General features: G+C 40.7%; 1 protein-coding gene across 1 annotated transcript in view; it reads right to left on the bottom strand.

Moving 5' to 3' along the window:
- Positions 1-6,712, bottom strand: part of Cep128 (centrosomal protein 128) — a 358,487-nt gene extending 351,775 nt beyond the window's left edge. Inside the window, exons 1-2 of the mRNA XM_041658366.1 lie at positions 6,578-6,712; positions 4,514-4,671 (exon numbers count right to left, since the gene is read on the bottom strand). The gene's annotated coding sequence lies outside the window, so the exon portion shown is untranslated. The remainder of the gene's footprint in view (positions 1-4,513; positions 4,672-6,577) is intronic.
- Between the last annotated feature and the right edge of the window lie 6,395 nt (positions 6,713-13,107).

The following is a 13,107-nucleotide window of genomic DNA, read 5'->3' as shown; positions in this document are numbered from 1 at the left end:
GTGAAGCACTTGACAGCCTATTAAATTTTAAGAGGGGAAAGCAATTATAAAATTATAATAATTTCATGGTTTTGCAAAAAAATAAAAACAAAAAATGCTATTTCTCCACATCACAAAGCACACTTCACTTCTTTTGAATTTTAAAAGGAAACAGAAACTACTTGATTTCCAAGTGAAGAAAAACTACAAGAAAGGAAATCTTCTCCTAGTGCTAGTGTTCATACCCTGCTCTAGAGCCTAGAAAGGAAATAATCTCCTAGCACCACTGACCTTTAGTTCACACCCTGCTTTAGAAAAGATTCTTATTAGCATTTTCTCATGATTTCTATTACAATCCTGTAAAGACGATATAGTTACAACCTTACTTAGGCTTTAAAGGTGGATGGCAGTTTGAATAAAGTTCTAACCCATAATTACTTTATTTTAAAAAATTACAATAACAAAATTGGAGTACTTGTACTTCTTTAAGCCGTTAAAACAGCTTGCTTCTTCCCGCTGCCTCCATGACTTAGTGACATGAATCAGCCCTCACGCATGCCATGAAGCAGCCTATTGTCCTCTGTCCCCACTAATTTCAATCTACTCATCGCTTCCGGCACAACTAAATAACAATCTCACGAACTCCTCTATCTATAGACAGAGGTAATCTTTCCTCTCTCAGCTCTGAAATCGTAGGGCTGCATCCCTGAAGTAAGACACTTCCCCACAGAGTCTATTTGCACCACGGAACTCCTTTGCAGTTACTCCAACATGTGCACTCATCACCAACATGCCTAAGCCTGTGCCAGTCTAGAACATTCTCTTCCTCCTCTGACCTTTCCCAAAGGCCTGTCCATGTTCCTGACCATCCATCCTTGACTCCTATTTCTTGGTCAGTTCAGAAGAAGCACCCTTTAGTAGCCTCCCTTCTCTGCCCCACCCCAACTCTGGGCCCCGTGCTCTCTGCCACACTCCTTTGACAGATACTACCTCAACCTAGCCTAGACAGTTCTCACTGGCTAGTTACTGTCTATCTACAAAGGCTCTGCTCTCCACAAAGACTGCTCCACTCATGGTTTGCTATGCTTTCTGTATGTTTTGTCCCCACAAAAGCTCATTTGCAGGAAGTTGGAACTCTAAGATTGGCAATCTAGAGGCAGCGGAATCCTTACGTCAGTGGTTCTCAACCTTCCTAATGCTGCATTCCCTAAATAAGGTTCTTCAGGTTGTGGTGATCCCCAACCATAAAATTATTTCATTGCTACTTCATAATTGTAATTTGCTACTGTTATGAATAGTAATGTAAATATCTGACATGCAAGATATCTGATTTGGGACGCTCACAGGGACTGTGACACACAGGTTGAGAAACAATGCTACATGATGTGAACTAGGGGACAGACACTGAAGGGCATCCTCAAAGCTGGGGACGGTTAATCTCCCATGAGGTTAGGTGTTGTGCACCTGGACTTCACATCTGAAAAGTCGATTCTGAAAAAGCCAACTTGGCTTTACCAGCTGGCTCTCCTGCTCCCTCTCTCATGGCAAGACCTTCCCTGACCCACTCATGCGTATCTGCCCACCATAATGTTCTGAGACATTAGTGCTTCCAGGACTTGGAACAGACCACAGGACTATGCTGGAATTATGAACCATATAAACCTATTTCTTTTACAAATCACTCAGCTCAAATATTCTCTTTGAAAAATACAGAATGGATTCAGATATGGTTGGAGCCCAGCACTCAGCACAGTTTCTGGCATGTACAGGACCAGTATCAAATTAATTTGCAACTAGACTTTTCTTAAAAGTACAGTGCTTTACAAATAGTAGTACTACTTAAGCAATTATTAAATGGAGAGCTTTCATTAACAGTGGGTCAAATTATTTGAAGTCTTAAAACAATATTGGCTGAGCTGCATATTATTAATATGAATACTATTAATACTAATGTCTACTATATGGTAAGCAAGGCAACATCTCAAATCAATGTACCATATACTAAAACTAATAGTGACTGGATCAAACCTAAGTCTACTCAGTTATTTGTGAAATCATTTGAAATTTATAATGGTCATTTACAGCTACTTACAGTCTTCAATTCCCTGTACTAAGCTCTACAGTCCAAATTCCATGGTCTCTTCATCAGCTGAGTTCCTCATCCAGAAAGTTTCAACACACCGATAGCTGCTCATGAACAAACCCACTTTGAGCATTTGAAAGCCTTCATCTGCCAACCATCAAGTTCTTCCTTTTCTCCTCAATCTATAGAATTGACTACCCATCCTTTAAAATAACAATCAGAGTCCACTTCTTCCACAATGTTGCTCTTCATTCTAAAGAGCCTAGCTCCAGCTCAGCTTTAATTCACATGCCCATTCATGCGTGAGCTTGCTCATTCACAAGCACTCCTTCATTCACTCAGGAGCACCTGGTTCATGGCAACCCTGTGCACACAGCATTCTAAACACCCATCAGCCAAATGGATTCATGTAACCACAAATGCTGCCTTCTCCAAAATCCTCCAGTCATTTAGCAGTATACAGACTTATGATGAAGGTTATATTAATTGTAGAAAGATGAATATTAATAAAGGCTTACTAAGTCTCTTGAAGTTATTCCTAAATATCATAACAAGACACCAGAAGCAAAGGAAAAACTCAGAATATTTGCATTCTGTGGGAACTAGGGGATTAATTAGATCTTTAAAAAGCACACAAAAGTAATAACACTCCAGTAGTAAATGTCACAAAGGATACATAAACAGGCAATCCACAGAATACAAATGCCCCTAACAAATACATAAATATACTTCATCGCACTGGAGAATTGCAAATTGAAGCAATAAAATGGTATCCTTGTTTATCTGTTTTAGACAGATGAGCAAAGCTCTCACCCTCAAGCTGACAAGGGCATTCGGTGTACAAGTATTAGTTATTAAGCCTGAAAGGATGGCTCAGCAGATAAAATCACTTGTCTAAGCAAGTCTGACCTACTGAGTTCAATCCCGAGAGTTCACATGGAAGAAAAGAATCAACTCCAAAAGTTCTCCTCTGATATCTACACACAGATAGCATGTCGCAATGCTTACACACAACAGTAAATAAATAGAAATTTATTATCTATAAAATGAAGAACAGCTTTTCTAGATAATAACTTGGCAAATATTGAAGTAAAAATACATGCTTTGACTCAGAAATTCTGCTTCTATGATTACTGTCTGAAGGAAACAAAGGGAGTGTGTATATGCATATGTGTGTATGTATGTGTGTGTACATGTGTGTACACAACTTAGGTGTAGGATGTATGTATGAGAATCTCATTTAAGAATTCTAAGAAATCCCTGATAAGGAATATATTAAAAGCATCTAATCAGCAGGCCACAAAGGTAGCAGTTAAAGAGGTAAGACCCAAGATAGCGGAACACACCTAAAACCGAGCACTCAGGAGGCTGAGGCAGGGATCCTCGGTTCCAGGAAAGTCTAAGGTGTATTCCAAACCTTGTCTCAAAAGGAGAATGAGACAGTAGACACGATTTGTGTGACCATTTAACAATACATTGTTACACAGGCAAACAGGCGATAAAGAGTATGCCAATATTGAAGCCTGCCTAAGGCGCCCCTAACATATTAAAGGCGCAATAGTGAATGCACTCTAAGATATCTTTACAGTAGTTTCGGCTGTGTCAATTTGTGCTGGTGAGAATTCCCAGAACACACTAACCTACTAGGCTCATGTCTTTCTAACTCTAAAATCTTTAATTCTAAGAATTTTGTACATCAGAAGTCTTGAGTGGAAATTTATCACAAAGCCTTAAAATTCCTCTGTGTGTCTGCGCCTTTTCACTATCAAAATACAATGAAAGGCATTTTTTTCCAAAGTCCAGAATTTTTAATATATTACAAAAATTCAGCCTTAACACTAAATCTTTGATAACCAATGACAATTTGTGTTGAACATACTCAATTTATGGAAATAACAAATTGCAACTATTTACTTCAATAGACTATTGTGTTTTTTTTTTTAAAAAAAAAAAAGTAGGATCCTTTAAACATTTAAAGAGATCAATCCTAAACTGCTGCAGTCAAGTGCACTAGCAAACAATTACAAACAGCCATGAAGCCTTGGACAGGGGCAGGACTGAGAATCTGGAGTCGGAAAGATCTGGAAATAAAGATCACTCTTTTGGCTCAAAAATTTCCAAGCAAATAGCCCATCCGTGCCTCTGATATGGATCTAATAAATGCAGATAAGCATGAAAAAGAACTGAATGTAAAGCCTGGGAAAGGGACATCAAGAAGTATCTGGACTAGAATGGGTTCCCAAACGTCTGTCCTAAACGCCACTTATCTGTTCATCTGAATGCCTCTAATGTGTCATGCACAGCTACCCTGTTTCAACTTTATACTAATAGTAAAAAGGAGCTTCTTGTCATCCCCCCCAATCCTCCTGTTAGCACGCCCATTTCCACTGTGAATATACAACAGTGTAAAAGATGTCCTCAGATGCTAAACTCAAGAGAAAGCATACTTACACAGTACACTCCCAGAACTCTGGGCTGCTGTCCTTGGAGCTCAGTGCTCGTCTGAGGCACGGAAGCCTGCCTCCTATCATTTCTTCATGAGATTCCGGGCAAAAGGTCCAGTCCAGTAGATGATCTTTTGGGTTGCCTCTACTCTTCCCCCAAAACACCTACAAGCCAATGAAACAGGTAGTGAACAGAATTATAACTTGAAACTGTTCTAATGAGAATTATTTCATCCTCCTTATGCATAAATTAGAGAATCCCATGGAACAGTGAAAATAGGCTCCTATGGTCACCCAAAAGCCCGAATGATATCCAAATGCCCAGCCTGAAAATTCCTTTGAAGTGGCATTTTCTGCCCAAGCCTAGTCATCACAGAACTTGCTAGATCACGCTAGGGGGATGAATTGTACCCCAAGTCTAGACAAAAGTACACACTAAGTATATAAACTGGGAGACTAAACTGAGCGATAAAATTAACATATTTTTCTGAAATTGCTGGCTCATTTGTAAGTGTAGGCCACCCTCCACCTCTTTAAAGACATATTATATATGGCTGATCAGTCCTCACAATGGCAAAGCAAACAAACCAAAGTATTATATATTTGGTTGAAGAGAAGTGCAGTGGGCAGAACTGTTTTCAACACTTTATAACTCCTCCTAAAACTGTACGAATCCACCAGAAAATCATCTAAGAAAGCCATTGTCAGGGCACACCAATAGGCCCAGGCAAGCAGTGGTAATACACACTTGTCTAAGACAGTAGCAAGCTTTACCACATGATGAGCCCTAGGCACAAGGCAATTTCTCTATGCCCGTGGTTCTCAACCTTCCTAATGCTGCAAGCCTTTAATACAGCTCCTCATGCTGGGCTGGCCCCCCAACAATAAAATTATTTTTATTGCTACTTCATAACAATAATTTTGCTACTGTTAGGAATCGTAATTTTAAATCTGTGGTCTCAGGCAACCCCTGTGAAAGGGCCCAGTTGGGGTCACAACCCACAGGTTGGGAACCAATGCTCTATGCCAAGGTACAGCTGTCAAAGTTCATCTTCCCTCTGTGCTGTCCAGTATAGCAGCCCTATGGCTATGACTCTGGCCAATTCAAATTGATATACACTATAAGTATATTAATACTTATCAGATTCTGAACATCCAGTACCATTTTCAAAGAACATAAAATATAGCCCAGGTGGTGCCACACACGTTTAATTCCAGCACTGTGGAGGCAGAGGCAGGTGAATCTCTGTGACTTGAAGATCTATCTGGTCCATCCAAATAATGAGTTCCAAACCAACCAGGGCTACACTGTAGGACCCTGTCTAAAGTGTGTGTGATGTGTATGTGTGTGTTTAAGTTTTATATTTACTACATGCCAAATATATATTCTATGTACTGTGCCAAATAAATTATGATTGACCGCAGAAGCTTGCTTTTACTTTTAATACAGGTACTATAAAATTAAAACCCGCCTGTACAGTTCGTATTTCTGTTAGACACAATCACTTTTAGGATTTGAGAATTTGCTTTGTGCTAGGCAATGAGCCAAGTATTTTGCATAATCCTGACAGGACGCTACAACGTCTAGCTTTACTGAACCTTTTAACCCTATACAGGATGCAGCTGGAATTCAAAGTTTGGCATTTCCACGAATTAATTCCAGAATAGGGTTGCTAACCGCTACGACCGGGGGTCTCCTAAATTAGCATAGAAAAAAAAAAAAAACAAGTGACAGCAGAAGAGAGAAGTATCAACTAATACACCCTCGGGGCAGTCAACTAAATGTCAGTTAGCTAAAGCCTCTAGGAAGCTAGCCCGTGGCGAGCTGCTCCAAAGACAGAACAGGGCACGTTCACAGTGAGACGGCCAGAACCTGACCATGGACGACCTGTTGAGGGGTGCAAACACGCCACCGCCCCCACCTCGCCAAACACTGCACCGACACACCCGACCCCCTCCACAAACCACCTAAAGCTCTGCTGTCTCCACCCTGAGACAAGGGGAAGCGGGATATAAATGTTTCTGCAGGGGGGGGAGTGAGAAAAAGGACAGGGGGCATAGGGGCAGGTACCTTAGACCCAAGGTGACTCCAGGTTCTTAATGCCGGATCATTGCCGAGGTCCCACCCGGCTCCCGCGGCTACCAGCGACCCCGAAGGTGCAACTGACGCAACGCTGCGGCGCAACCGACTCTGCTCACCCCGGACTCGCAGCTATGGCAACTTGAACTAGCCGCCCAGGCGCGGCTAGAGCACAGGACGCGCCGGTGACGCTTGGCCCTATGGGAGCTGTAGTTCATCCCGCGCCCAGAGCAGAGAGAGACCAGGGACAATGACAGAAGATGAACTACAAGTCCCAGCATGCTCTGCGTCTGGCCTCTAGATTCCTTTCCCGGAAGAAGCTGGATAAGCGGTCTTTACGGATCCAGGGCCCTGCCTTCTCGCCAGGCTCTAATTTTGTTTTTTTTTTTTAAAGGGCGAGTAACCTGTGAAGACGCAAACTTCTGGAAGAAACTGAATTCAAATGCTACCTTGGCAGTGAGTGTGGTTTTACTCATTAGGAAATATCAAAGGGTTAATAATAGCCAGCAGTGAGATGTAAAAATCGCTTTAATGTCTTGTTTTAAAGGCTTTGGACTGAAGGGGAATAAAGAAGTTTATCAAGTGAAACACTTTCTGTCTCTAGTGGCTCGACTAAGCTCTTACAGCTCTTCATTGGCAAACTACAAATCCACTGTGAGGCGGTCTGTTCATTATTACTGTGTAACGTCCTCGCTAAAACGTGAAAGAAGTATTTTCTAGGGGGCGGGGGGAGGCAGTTTCAGCCAAAATGAGACTATTAAAACCTTGAGGAAGGAGCTTTGGAAAAAACTAAGAAGTGAAAATCCATTAGGGCCGTCAAAATCTGTCTTTTCCTTCTACTCTGCCAATAAAGGACCTCACCCTCCCCTAAACTACAATCAAAATTTACATGACTTATGGAAGTTTTCCTAAAATATAAAAAAACAATAAATAAATAAATAAAATGAAAGCTATCAGTGGTTCTCAACCTGTGGGTCACAACCATCAGAAATTTCTGATGGTCCTAGCAATCCAAACACCACGCAATAGCAAAATTACAGCTATGAAGTAGCAACGAAAATTGATTGATGGTTGGGCTTTTTGTTTTGTTTTGTTTTTGTTTTATCGAGACAGGGTTTCTCTGTAGCTTTGGAACTGTCCTAAACTCGCTATGTAAACCAGGCTGGCCTCAAACTCACAGAGATCCACTTGACTCTGCTTCCTGAGTGCTGGATTTATAAAGGCATGCGCCACCACTGCTAGGGGTTTCTAAGACCATTGAAACTGCATATATTCTAGTGATCATGAGCCACAAGTTGAGAACTAGCTACTAGATTGTCTTATGATACAGGCTATCTATTCTGACCACTCTGTACAGGATAATGCTTTTTGCTTTCCCCACCTAATCTCTCCCTTGGGCCTGGAAACAAAAGACCTGATCTTTTAAAGCATCTCCTCCTTCCAAATTACCACCTGCTCACACAAAGACTTTTTCTAACCAGTTTGAACATAAATTTTTCTAAAGACTTACCTACATATCTGCATCAACAGTTGTACCTCTAGAATAAACTCCACCTGACACACAGAGAAACATAATTTAGAACAACCATACAAGCAATGCTTGCAGAGGCATAATAGCTGTTTCTTAACAGTTGACTTTCACAAATCGATTTATTCAGATTAGCAAATATGCGTATCGAAACATTTTAGGATCTTGACATTCTATTAGACACAAGACACAGAGATAACAAAGAGATTAAAAACAACACAGTCCTTTTGCTCAAGTTGCTTAGAACCAATGGAAGGAGTCGACAATTCGTTACAATGCTGGGGGGAGGGGGGTAGACCACTGTACCAGTATCTATGTAGAAATACAGAAGAGAACCTTCCTTAGGAAATGTAAGTGATCAACTGCCAAAAATGTGCTGCCCGATGCTAGAGTAACTGAACTACATTAGCAAAAATTGATTGTTGATAACATTTTATACAACTGTATTTATAAGATTGTATTCAATTCTATTGAATCCATTTTAAAGAGATATTGGCTAAGTAAAGAAAAAATTCAGAAACCACAGCTGAGACCACAGTAAAAGAAATCATACTTGACTTCATTATGGTTAAAACTTGAGAGCTGGGCATAGTGGTGCATGCCTTTAATTTCAGCATCTAGGAGGGAGAGACAGGAGGATCTCTGTGACTTTGAGGCCAGCCTGGTCTACAAAGAGAGTATGGCCAGGGCTATTACACAGAGAAACCCTGTCTCAAAAAACAAAAAGACTGTATATGCATGATTGAGTTAAAAACTATTGTCCTGGGGCTGGAGAGATGGCTCAGAGGTTAAGAGCATTGCCCGCTCTTCCAAAGGTCCTGAGTTCAATTCCCAGCAACCACATAGTGGCTCACAACCATCTGTAATGGAGTCTGGTGCCCTTTTCTGGCCTGCAGGCATACACACAGACGGAATATTGTATACATAATAAATAAATAAATAAATAAATAAATAAATAAATATTTTAAAAAATAAATAAATAAAATAAATTAAAAAAAGCTATTGTCCTCGCCTCAGTTGACAGATGTGATTTCCTCTGTGCTTAATTTCTTCTGTCAACGATGGGAAAGAATAGTAGGTCAAGAGTAACATTGCTTTGAGAGTAAAATAAATTAACATGCAGGAAGCATCCCTTGTGTTGTTCTTGTAGTTAGGGTTTCTATTATTGTGAAGAGACAGCATGATCACGGCAATTCTTATAAAGGAAAACATTTAATGGTGTGGCTTACGGTTTCAGAGATTAGTCATTTATCATGGTGGGACATGGCAGCGTTCAGGCAAACATGGTACTAGAGAAGGAACTCAGAGTTCTAGATCTTGATCTGAAGGCAACAAGACGTGAACTAAGACACTGGGTGTGGCTTGAGCATATGTGAGACCTCAAAGCCGACCTCCACAGTGACACACTTCCTCCAACAAGACCACATTTACTCCAACAAAGCCACACTTCCTAATAGTACAGTCCTTATGAACTTATAGGGGCCAGTTATATTCAAGCAACCACAGTTGCTCATCATATGGAGCCCTAAATATATGTTAATTGATTGGAACTAAATTCACCCTGAAACCTTAGTCCCCTGAACAGCAGGGCTTTATTCTCAATGCTTGTTTGTTTGCTTGGTTTTTGTTTCTTTTTCTTATGATCATTTTCCCTTTGAAGATTTAATTAAGCTCCGCTGGTTAAAACCAGGGCCTAAACTAAGATTGCATGGGCAAAGCCCAACTGTGCAGGCTATGAGACCTGCAGCACTAATTCCATATCCAGAGCCTTGAACAGTCACGTCAAGTATACTTTTGAGCCATATCAAATACCTGATAGGCTAATCAATGACAAGGATCTGGAATGGGGACGGCCTGAAAACACAAATATACTCGCCTATGCTCAGTCCATCCTGAATGGGTATGAGCAGGAAAGAGGACAGATTCCATATAAGGAGTTTTTGGGAGGCGGACAGATTGGCAGATAGACAAGGCTATCTCGAGCAGACAGCACAGAAGTGGTGTGCTTATAACTTGAAAACACATACCACCGTAAAACAGCAACAGTGGATTGATCATGTCCAGGCTACAGGAAAATAGATGTCAAAACCTTCTCGAATATTTATTTTTACTGTTCCCTCCCCCATTGCTGTTTAAGCAAGTTAGGTTGTTCTGTGTTCAGGGAAAAGAGGGGAGGTGAGAGTGGAAAACAAGAAGAGGGATCCCTTCCTGTCTTCTGAGAATATGGTACAAAGACTCTCAAACAGGACTGGCTATAGAATGTTTAAAACCCAAAGCAAAGTTTAAATGTGAATCCCTTGTTCAAGACTCCCTGAAGAGCAAATCCAATGTTCATTGGGTAAAGGTGTTTGATGGGCTAGCCTGGCAATGTAAGTTCAGTCCCCAGAACCCACAGAAAGGTAAATGGTGAGAACCAACTCCACAAAGTTGTCCTCTGACCTCCACAAAGGTGCCATTGTACACACCTTAACACACACACACAAGTACACCATTCATTCACATACACAATAATAATAAATAAATAATTTTTTTTGAAAATTTAACTGAGAACTTGAGCATAGAAAGGACAAAGCATTAAGCTAAGTACCAGGCGCATCTGTATGTAAGTTGCATGTGTCACAGACCTATGAAGCCAGGCCTTCTACAAAGAAATCATGATATATGCAAATGGTATGGAAGAAAGTACCATGATCTAAATTCAGTCCTCAAAAAATAACTAAATTCAGTCCTCAATAAGCCTGGCACTTGTGGCACACTCCTTTAATCCTAGCACTGGGGAGCCAGAGGCGGGCTCTCTGTTGATGTGGGAAGTCCTTCTGTATATGTGTTGCTTCTATTGGTCAATGAATAAAGAAGCTGCTTTGGCTTGTGATAGGGCAGAGTAGAACTAGGCAGGAAAACTAAACTGAAGGCTGGGAGAAAGAAGGTGGAATCAACTACATCATAAGAAATAAAAGTAATATGTTCCAGTATTCTGATTTAGTTGAGACTGGATGGAAGAGGAATGAACCCACTTTCTACCCATCAAGAAACAATCTCAAGTATTGTTGGATAATATTTATTAAGTTTCCATGTAATCTACAAGACTAAAAACCAGAGTGAAGGGCATGGTATGGCCACAATGTTACTGGCCACCCATAAAACTGCAATCCTTAGTCATTTGCCATGTTGAAGTATAGCTCATCCCATATCTATTTCTATAGCTTTTCTATTGTACACTTTTTATTTTTATTTTTTGGTTTTTTGAGACAGGGTCTCACTGTGTTGCTTTCCAGCCTGTCGTGGAACTAGCTCTTATAGACCAGGCTGGCCTCGAACTCACAGAGATCCTCCTTTCTCTGCCTCCTGAGTGCTTTAAAAGCTTGAGCCACCACTGCCCGTCTCTATCATACACTTATAATTTTAGATAGTTATGGCAATTTTATAACATTGCAAACAAATGCACTGGGGTCAAAGTGAGCAACTAATAATCTGTTAAGCCATTATGGAGGATTATGAGTGTAGTCAAGCAATACAGCCTCTGCCAAACCTTTTGAAAAGGATAAGGCACAAAACCACTCCACCTTCTGAACTGTGGACAGTGTTAATGGTTCTTCTAAGATAAAAGAAAACATTGTGTTCTGTAACTAGACTCATCTATTTGTTACATTTAAAAGAAATTTTGGGTGTGTGTTTAATGGCTACACTTTTCTCTTAATGCACCTTTAAGTCAATTTGTCATCTCGTGCTTTTTCTGGCTCAAAATTTATGTTAAGAGAAGAGAATTGCTTTAGTGATTATCATAGTCACTCGCTGAGCATGCTATTAGGACATGTTATCCTGAAAGCTTGTTTCAATTTGCTGAGTTGAAACCGTTAGGCATGAAAGATTCTACTCCCATTATCATCTCTACTAAACCAATTCTATGCTGTCTGAATCTTGGTTTAAAATGTTACAGATTTCAGCACACCACTTGTGTTCTGAGTAAAGGCAGAGTCACAGCAACCAAATAGGCCTTCTCCTCAGAATTAAACACAGTAACAGATAAAGGCATGTGGAAGACAGTGCAAATCAGACAAAGAATGTAATCTCTGAGAGTCAGGCAGCCGATGGGGCAAACCTCACAATTGCCACAGTCGAGAAAGCATCTTTGCTGTGGTGTAAAGAGGAAGAAACAACAGGCAGTGAGTGCCCACTAATGCTGTAAATTTGGAAAGGGACTTGAGAGCCTTGGGAAGTGGAGGTATATGGAGTTTTCGTGACAAATTAAGAGCGAGCAAAAAGCTATGTGGAGAAAAGTTCCTGAGAACCACAACAGGTCTCCATGGAATATTCAGAAGCCTGTTAACTATTACACACATGTGAAGATATTAAAACTGGAGAGAGGTATATCTCCCAAGCTCGGAGGAGGAGACACCTGCCACTTATCCAGGACCCAGAACAGCAATCAGCCCAATCAACTAGACTGAAACATTGAATAATTCAGGGATCATTGACTGAGTGTTCAAAAGGTCTTACCTAAGAAAAGGTAAGGGCATAGCTCTAGATTAAATGCTGCTCTAGTCACCTGTAACAAATATTTTAAAAACAAAATCATCAAAAAATGCCAAATGCCAAATTGTTTTTACATAATTTAACTGTAGGAAGGCACAACGTCCATGTGCTCGCTGAAAAGCACTAAAGACACCAGAATTGTTAAACACACAGGCTTTTTCTTCACCCAAAGAAATTGATGCCTATTTGCCTGGAAGACTGGAGTGGATGTTGTTTGATAGCTGGTGATCTTTGCAGCTCTGTGGCTCCAGCCCTCACCTCAATCCCCAAGACTTCTGAGTCACTAGAAACACCCTCATGAAAGATGTCCCAGGTACTTTGTAAAAGAGTTTGTTATTGTGCTTATTACAAACCCTCCCTCCCTGGGCACCTTATCCTGAACATTGTTTCGAAGTCAAAGGAACCCATTCTTGTAGAAGAGGTCACAGGTGCTCTGCAAAGGCCGTGAACTTCGCAAGGG

The sequence above is a fragment of the Microtus oregoni genome, unplaced genomic scaffold, assembly GCF_018167655.1.
Source record: "Microtus oregoni isolate MIOR12 unplaced genomic scaffold, Mior012 000009F_ref0000495, whole genome shotgun sequence".
NCBI lineage: Eukaryota > Metazoa > Chordata > Mammalia > Rodentia > Cricetidae > Microtus > Microtus oregoni.
Note: the sequence above shows the minus strand (reverse complement) of the source record. Positions and strands in the feature narration are given on the sequence as shown.